We start from the raw sequence: 9,937 nt of genomic DNA on the forward strand, positions 1-9,937 counted from the left end.
CCTCTTTCCTCAGCCTCTGGCAGCCATCACTCTGCTTTATGTGCCTACAAATTTGACTAGGCTGGATACTCTGGATTTTTCTTGTACTTGTCTTTCTGGACTAGCTTATTTCATTTACAGTAAAATTCATCTCTGTTGTGTGGTGTGTCAGAAGTTTCTTGTAAAAGCTAAGTAATAGTTTCTTACTTGTCTAATTCAATGAAACTATGAGCCATGCTGTGTAGGGCCACCCAAGTCAGATGGATCATGGTGGAGAGTTCTGAGAAAATGTGGTCCACTGGAGAATGGAATGGCAAATCACTTCAGGATTCTTGCCTTGAGAACCCCATGAACAGTATGCAAAGGCAAAAGATAGGACACTGAAAGATGGCCTCTCCTGTGTGCTACTGGAGATCAGTGGAGAAATAAATCCAGAAAGGCAGAGATTTGGCAGGTTTGCAGAGAAGGCCTCCAATAAACTCAAAATTTGGTAGCACTGAGAGAGGAAATTCTAAATTCCAATAGGTGCCAAGATGAGTCATGTTTCTGCTTTCCTCATTATCTCAAATGCTGTAGTGGGTCTTCCTGAAAGAAAAAACAAAAACAAATCTTTGATGAAATGACTGTCTTGTCATAGGCATATATTAGGCAATTTTTGTGAAAAGGCTTGAAATGTTTTGGCCAAAGATGTTTCAAAGTGTCTGTTTTTTGATAAAGCAAATATGTCTGTGCACGTATAGTATGCAATACTCATGTATGCATGCTAAATCACTTCTGTCATGTCTGACTCTCTGTGAGCCTGTGGACCTAGTCGTTCTCTAGGCTGCTCTGTCCATTGGATTCTCTAGGCAAGAATACTGGAGTATTAGTAAGGTGGACACTGAAGTTTATTTTATTTTTTTTTTTTTGAGGAAGAAATCTGGATTTATTTTTAAACCTCATTTCTAAAAACAAGAATCTTTCATTAATTTAGCATTTCATAGCATCACATCTCAAAGGGATAATGTGATTCTGAAGTTTCATCAATGTCAAACCCAATTTAGACAATTTTTATAGAAAATCTATTCAATACACTTTATATATTTGCAACACAAATCCATGAATTCATTGCTATCTCTCCCAATTCTAATTTGAGGATCATAGGAAGAATTAAATTAATCCTTCACGTACATTGCTATTTCTGTTTTTCATTTGTGTATTTTCTTTCTTTTTTTTTAAATTTTTTTTATTTTTAGTTTTTTATTTTTTAAATTTTAAAATCTTTAATTCTTACATGCATTCCCAAACATGAACCCCCCTCCCACTTCCCTCCCCATAACATCTTTCTGGGTCATCCCCAAGATCACTTTCTAACACCGCACACAAAAATAAACTCAAAATGGATTAAAGATCTAAATGTAAGATCAGAAACTATAAAACTCCTAGAGGAGAACATAGGCAAAACACTCTCAGACATAAATCACAGCAGGATCCTCTATGATCCACCTCCCAGAATACTGGAAATAAAAGCAAAAATAAACAAATGGGATCTAATTAAAATTAAAAGCTTCTGCACAACAAAGGAAAATATAAGCAAGGTGAAAAGACAGCCTTCGGAATGGGAGAAAATAATAGCAAATGAAGCAACTGACAAACAACTAATCTCAAAAATATACAAGCAACTTCTGCAGCTCAACTCCAGAAAAATAAACGACCCTATCAAAAAATGGGCCAAAGAACTAAATAGACATTTCTCCAAAGAAGACATACGGATGGCTAACAAACACATGAAAAGATGCTCAACATCACTCATTATTAGAGAAATGCAAATCAAAACCACAATGAGGTACCACTTCACACCAGTCAGAATGGCTGCGATCCAAAAATCTGCAAGTAATAAATGCTGGAGAGGGTGTGGAGAAAAGGGAACCCTCCTACACTCTTGGTGGGAATGCAAACTAGTACAGCCACTTTGGAGAACAGTGTGGAGATTCCTTAAAAAATTGCAAATAGAACTACCTTATGACCCAGCAATCCCACTGCTGGGCATACACACCGAGGAAACCAGAACTGAAAGAGACACATATACCCCAATGTTCATCGAAGCACTGTTTATAATAGCCAGGACATGGAGACACTGAAGTTTATTAAGGCGGATACTGAAGTTTAGTAAGGCAGATATATAATTGCTTGGAGAAGTCTTAATCCTTCAAATGGTTGTTTATGGCTTCCTGGAATGCTCTATACTAGTAATGGAACACAGGGTTCTACTTTCAGTATTTCATAAATTTTTCCATAATATTTATGAGTTTGCTGAACCCTGTCATGCCCTCCTCTAGGGGATCTTCCTGACCTAAGGATTGAATCCATGTCTCTTAAGTCTCCTTCATTAAGGTTCTTTACCAATAGTACCACCTTGGGAACCCATAATATATAATGTAGTGTAATATAATAAGAAAACTGAGCTACAAGTAGGAACAAGTAGGAACAAACAAGTAGGAACAGTTTCTAAATGCTACCTAGATACTATTGCTACAAATATCTGTGGGACTCTTCAATATACATGACTTCATTAATGAAAAATTTTACGAGGTTTCTAGTGATGCTTTCTGAATTAAAAAAAGAAGTTTAGTAAAGTAGATATATAATTTTTTGGAGAAGTCTTAATCCTTCAAATTGTGGTTTATGACTTCCTGGAGTGTTCTATGCCAGTAACGGAACACAGGGTTCTACTTGCAGTATTCCATAAAAGTTTCCATAATATTTATGAGTTTGCTGAATCATTTTGTATTTTCATTTCCTTATTTTACTTAGAGGAGACAAATTTCTGTGACTTTATGTGAATTCACTTTCAAACGAACTAGAAAAAATAAGAATTCATGCTACCAACTAAAAACATGACTTACCTAGTATTTCACTGTAAAACTTACTCCATGTGTTCTCATTAGACATTTGGAACCAAAAATCAAAATAAAGTACATATGTTTTTGACCCTCTCCCTGAATGTCATATGACGACTAATTCAGACAACATAACAGGTGCATAAGATGGTAAGAATGGAAGTTTTCCACTAATCTTTTCCACTGAGTCACCATACAAGAAGCAGAGATTGTACAAATAAAGATACTTTAGGTATCTCAGTGAGAAGCTCACTCCCCACAGGATCCAATGGCATCTGCAAGAACAACGTTAAACCTGATTCCTGTGTTTTGTCATAAGTCACTTGTTAGAAACAACATCTTTACAGAGATCCTTAAAAACATCAAAAAATTCCCAGTATAAACTTCTTACTAATGAAAAATGTGTCCAAAAGAAATCTTTTGCCAGATATGTCCACATGCTGACCAAATGCTTGATAAAATTCTTACAATGTGCTGTGTGCTGTGCTTAGTTACTCAGTCATGTCTGACTCTTTGGGACTCCATGGACTGCAACCTGCCAGGCTCCTTTAGCCAGAGGAAAAGTCTCATATTTAATAGGAGATGATTCATTGGGATCAACAAGAATGGAAGTTGGAGGTGTCAGAACAGTCACCTCATGAACCCTCCTGACAAGTTCATCCAGAACTGTTTTCATATTCATTCAATGACTGTATTCCATTGGCCAAACCAGCACCTTTCCACAACTTCTAGAGCTAAAGTAGCAAGTCATCTGTTGCAGTACCAGAAATGAGAGCCACTTCACAGACTTTTTGCTCCTGCAACTATTACTGCATTCTTTCACCAGTGCTCATGCATATATAAAAGGAGAAATCAATTAGGAAGTTAAAGTATAATTCCTGATTTATAATAAGAGAGTTTATGTATTTATAACATAATACAACTCAACTAAGTACATTATATTAATTGTCAACAGAAGTGGAAAGCAAGTGAAAGGGCAAAGAGTAAAACACTTCTAGATTATACAGTGTGTTCAGTATTGTCAGCGCTGTCACTGATCTAAAAGTCGATGAGTTTACACATGCAAATCCACTGTTATGTAAGAGACAAGACTAGCCTGAAAACTGTAGCAAGTGAATGTCTGCAGTCTCCTTCAGTCAGAGTTAGAGTTAAGGTGATGGGTTATGGTCCATAGGGTTGCAAAGAGTCAAACGTGACTGAAGCAACTTAGCATGCATGCACACAGCAAGACAGACCATTTGAAAGTTTCAACACTTGTATCTCCCACAGAGAAATAGCAAAAACTACAAATAGTGAAGTGAAGTCGTTCAGTCATGTCCGATAGTGAACAATATGTTGGGAAAGCTCTGGACTATAATGAAGAAGCAACAGAAACCTGGCACGATTGAAAACTGAGAGTGGTCATATAGAAAACATGGGACTGATTTTACCTGCATTACCCCATCCTCCAGTTCAGAGATTCTGGGTCTTGTGGCTAAGATCAAGTGTAGTATTGGGACTTCCTAGGTGGCTCAGTAAAGAATCCACCTGCAACGTGAGAGACCCGGGTTCAATCTCTGAGTTGGGAAGGTCCCTGGAGAAGGGAACAGCCAGAATAAGGTATTCTAGCCTGGAGAATTTCATGGACTGTATAGTACATGGGGTAGCAAACAGCTGGACATGACTGAGCTACTTTCACTTTCAGGCGGCTCAGTGGTAGAAAGAACCCCCCTGCCAATGCAGCAGATGCAAGAGACATGGGTTCAATCCCTGCTTGGGAAGATCCCCTGGAGTAAAAAATGACAAATCACTCCAATACTTTCCCTGGAAAATTCCATAAGAAGAGGAGCCTTGTGGGCTTTAGTCCATGGGGTTGCACCAAGTTGGACATGACTGAGCGACTGAGCACAGGGGGTTCAGGACAGCTTGGCACCAGCAGAGATTCTGTCAGAGTAAGTTCCCTCCATGGGGAAGAGTAGTGTCAGAAAAGACCAGCAAGCCTCACTATCATAGGTGTTTGCAGCCTGTGTTATTGAGGACTTCCACAGTCTTCTCCAACTCTGAGTCCAGCCACAGAGCTGCCGCGTCTTTGCTGCTGTGTCTTTCCTGAGGCTGGAACTGTCCCTGGGGTGGGACCTGACTCCTGGGGCCCTGTCAGTCCTGTGCCTGGCTTTTTCTGATTGGGATGCCACAAGCCTTGTGGTCTATGTGAGAGGAGCTGCTGCACTGCAGCCCACCCCCAGGTTCCAAGCCAGTTCTTTTCCTGGTATAACTGGCGTTGGGCTTCCCTGGCAGCTCAGTTGGTAAAAATTCCACCTGTAAAGTGGGAGAGGTGGTCAATCCCTGGGTTGCGAAGATGCCCTGGAGAAGGAAATGGCAAACTTTCCACTATTCTTGCCTGGGAAATCCCATGGACAGTGGAGCCTGGCAGGCATAGCATCATGATTCAGGATGTTTTGTAGATTATACTTATCATCATTTATTACAAGATATTGGGTATAATTCTCTGTGGTAGTCAATAGGTTCTGATTGCTTATTTTATGTTTAATAGTTTATATTTATAACACTATACTCCTAATTTGTTCTTCCCCTTGTCCAGTTTGGTAACCATAAATTTATTGTCTATGTCTATGAAGCTGATTCTATTTTACATATAGATACATTTGTATTACTTTTTAGATTTCACATATAAGTGATATAGTATTTTTATGGATGACATATTTCACTATGAATGATCTTTTCTAGGTTCATCCATGTTGCTACAAATGGCAAATCTTTATTCTTTCTAAGGGTAATATTCCTTTGTATATACATCCCACATGTTAAGACAATTATCTGTTGTTGAGCACTTACTTGGCTTCCATATTTTGGCTATTGTAAATAGTGCTGCTATGAATATTGTGATTCATGTAGTAGTATTTCAGTGACTTAAACCCACACTGTCTGTGTTCAGAGTGCAACCTCTTAACCATTACAGTATGGTGACTCCCTTTTCTGGGTTATAGTTACTTTCAAAATGTAACATTAACAGTTTCCCATTATTAAGATATATCATCACTATGATATTATGATAAAAGCATGATTATTGTTTAGGTTATGTATTAGTGCAACAAACTGCCCTTAGAAGAGCAATACTTATTTTATTTTTATCACTCATAGTTCTGAGTGTTGGTGGGGCTCATTCAGGTGATTCTTGTAATCATATTCTCAGGTGGTTCCAGTCTTATGGTGACTGGGGCTCTAATCATGAGGAGCTCTGGTGACCGCTTTTAAATGGCTCAAGTTGCTGGAGGGCTGCAACTACTGGGACTTCTTAGGCATGTGTATGTATCTTTCCACAAGTGGTCATTTATCATGGAAACTTTGAGCATGTTAGAGACCTACACGGTGAGTAGGCAGACAGAGAGATGAAATGGAGATAGTGAGATAGATAGATAGAGACATAGACAGGCTGAACGACCAAGACAGAGAGGCAGAGACAGGTTTGTGTTGTGTTCCGTAACTAAGCCTTGGAGGTTAGGCTGAAACATTTGTGAGACAGCCTCTAGAGTTACTAAAGTTCAAGAGAGAGGGAATTACTTGAGGGGAGAGCTGGCAGAGTATTTGTAGTCATGACTCAAAAACACTATAAGTATAGATGTAATCCAGCAGAGGTCCCTTAACTATTGTAAAATGCATATAATACTGCTGTTAAAACCACAGTAAAATCAGTAGATTATGTGAGTTAAGATTTTAAAAACTAGTGGAATTATAAATATAAGGTTGTCTAAAAAAACAAAAGAGAGTCCTTATTTGACACAGTGAAAAGTGTGCTAAATTTCCAGTAGCTTTTTTTTTTTTTTTTAATTTAAAATTCTTTATTTCAATTAGAGGCCAACCACCCCACAACACTGCATCGGTTCCGCCATACATCAACACGAATCCTCCACGGGCGCACACGCGCTCCCCACCCTGAACCCCCCTCCCACATACCCCCCTCACACCACCCCTCCGGGCCATCCCAGTACACCAGCCTCAAGGATCCTGCATCGAACCAAAAAATTTTATTTTACTTTTGGCCCCAGCATGTGGGATGGGGATCTTAATTCACAGACCAGGGATTGAACATGTGCTTCCTGCAGTGGAAGCTGGAATCTTAACCATTGGACCACCAGTGTAAGTACGTGCTCAGTCATTCAGTTGTGTCCAACAAAGCTTGTCTGTTCATGGGATTTCCCAGGCAAGAATATTTGAGTGGATAGTCATTTTTCCTCCAGGAGATCTCCTTGACCACGGAATCAAACCTAGGTCTCCTGCATCTCTGGCATTGGTAGGCAAATTCTCTACCACTGAGCCACTTGGGGAGCCCCTTAGACCAATAGGGAAGTCGTCAATTCAAGGATTCTGAGAGAAACTAATACATTGATAATGTGATATGAAAATCTTATGATTTAATATCTTAAGATAATAAGAACTGAATATTTTAAATCTATGTTTATTTCACTAATTATTTAATATCACATAATAAATAAATGAAAAGATTGTTATGACAGGTCAAAAATGAAGAAGTATATAGAATAAAAATTTAAATTGTTTTCATTGGAAATTCAGTTCAGTTCAGTTCAGTTTAGTCACTCAGTCGTGTCTGACTATTTGTGACCCCATGAACCACAGCATGCCAGGCCTCCTTATTCATCACCAACTCCCAGAGTCCACCCAAACCCATGTCTATTGAGTCGGTGATGCCATCCAACCATCACATCCTCTGTCATTCAGTTCTTCGCCTGCCCTCAATCTTTCCCAGAATCAGAGTCTTTTCCAATGAGTCAGCTCTTTGCATCAGACGGCCAAAGAACTGGAGTTTCAGCTTCAACATCAATCCTTCCAGTGAACACCCAGGACTGATGTCCTTTAGGATGGACTGGTTGGATCTCCTTGCAGTCCAAGGGACTCTCAAGAGTCTTTTCCAACACCACAGTTCAAAAGCATCAATTCTTCTGCACTCAGCTTTCTTTATAGTCCAGTTCTCACATCCATACATGATCACAGGAAAAACCTTTTAGCCTTGACTACATGGATGTTTGTTGACAAAGTAATGCCTCTGCTTTTGAATATGCTATCTAGGTTGGTCATAACTTTCCTTCCAAGGAGTAAGTGTCTTTTAATTTCATGTCTGCAGTCATCATCTGCAGTGATTTTGGAGCCCAGAAAAATAAAGTCAGCCATTGTTTCCACTGTTTCCTCATCCACTTGCCATAGAGTGATGGGACTGGATCCAGTGATCTTAGTTTTCTGAACGTTGAGCTTTAAGCCAAACTCTTCACTCTGCTCTTTCACTTTCATCAAGAGGCTCTTTAGTGCTTCTTCACTTTCTGCCATAAGGGTGGTGTCATCTGCATATCTGAGGGTATTGATATTTCTCCTGGCAATCTTGATTCCAGCTTGTGCTTCATCGAGCCCAGCCTTTCTCATGATGTACTCTGCATATAAGTTAAATGAGCAAGGTGACAATATACAGGCTTGACATACTCCTTTTCCTATTTGGAACCAGTCTGCTGTTCCATGTCCAGTTCTAACTGTTGCTTCCTGACCCGCATATAGGTTTCTGAAGAGTCAGGTCAGGTGGTCTAGCATTCCCATTTCTTGAAGAATTTCCCATAGTTTATTGTGATCCACACAGTCAAAGGCTTTGGCATAGTCAATAAAGCAGAAATAGACGTTTTTCTGGAACTCTCTTGCTTTTTCGATGATCCAATGGATGTTGGCAATTTGATCTCTGGTTCCTCTGTCTTGTCTAAAACTGCCTTGAACATCTGGAAGTTATTGGAAATTCAGTGTATTCTAAAGATCATTTCCTCTGTGGTCTACAAATTTACATATATTTACATAAAATGTGTTTAATTTTGTTTCCAAAGATGAGTGTCATGCTTATGTTTTTTAGAATTTCTGGAACTTTTTATTTGTTTAGTAATGTGACATGAAGAGTATTTAACAATATTGCCCTTAATTGAACTGTTTTCTTTCATGGCTGTATAACTCATATCTATGTTGTAGATTAGTGTGTTCAGAAATTGATTGCCATTTAAGTGCTAGTGGGAATATTCAATATGTAATCATGAACATGTACAAGTCTTTCTGCATGACATATAACTAGATAATGAGTTGCTATATAAAACAGTGTGTATAAATTTTATTTCAATGGTATTTCCATATTATACTCCCTCAAAATTAGTCCTCCAAGATTATTTGTTCTACAAATTATTTGCAGGAATATTACTTGATGACAATTTTAATTTCCCAGATTTTCCATACCACCTTTTGTAAGTCATTGGCCATTTCGCTTCTGTGAATTTCCTGTTTGTACTTTTCATTTATATTCATATTGGAGTGCTAGACTTTTCACTGGAGATTTTTAGTCTTTCTTATTGCACAGTGACTACCAACCCTTTGTCTATTACACGTGCTGCCGTGTAGATTTGAGGAAAATTTTGTAAGCCTATATGCTTGATTTAAAAACATTTTCTACTATGGAAACATATGGTTCTACCTTCTTACTTTCTGTTAGTTTTAGTTTTCTTTAAATATGTGTCAGTTATCTAGGTGGGTTCTATGAGAAGTTCTTGGTAAATTTTCCTATAATTCCCCAAACCTCAATGTTTCTTCTTTAAAATAAACTATGCCTAAGGCTGATGAATGTTGTTTAAATGTTGTGGATGGTGGTCCCCTTGACCAAAGAGACAAGACTCATTCCCTGAGCTGGACATTTTGATAATAAACTGCTTTTCTGAGGTACAGTTTTCATCAGTACCTTCAGATTGTTTTCATTTGATTCACCAATTTTTTACAAAATTTACGTGATTTTTGTCTTGTGCTCATTGTTTCTGATTATTTCAGTCATAGTGGACCTAGGTTTAAAGAAAATAATGTCTATAATATTTTCTGTCATGATAAAGGATTGAATGTTTACATGTAAGTGTTATGGGAGGGACGACGCAATAGCTTCCTGAGGAAAGAGACAAAAGAATGAGAAATGCTGATCTAAAGTGTGGTTATGATATAATATAATATGAAAGTGAAAGTTGCTTAGTCATATCCAGCTCTTTGGGACCCCATGGACTGTA

At 38.4% G+C, this 9,937-nt stretch overlaps 1 pseudogene; it reads right to left on the minus strand.

The window, feature by feature from the left end:
- Positions 1-383: 383 nt before the first annotated feature.
- LOC138442988 (UDP-glucuronosyltransferase 2B31-like) lies at positions 384-3,297 on the minus strand (annotated as a pseudogene).
- Between the last annotated feature and the right edge of the window lie 6,640 nt (positions 3,298-9,937).

The sequence above is a fragment of the Ovis canadensis genome, chromosome 6 (genome assembly GCF_042477335.2).
Source record: "Ovis canadensis isolate MfBH-ARS-UI-01 breed Bighorn chromosome 6, ARS-UI_OviCan_v2, whole genome shotgun sequence".
Taxonomy (NCBI): domain Eukaryota; kingdom Metazoa; phylum Chordata; class Mammalia; order Artiodactyla; family Bovidae; genus Ovis; species Ovis canadensis.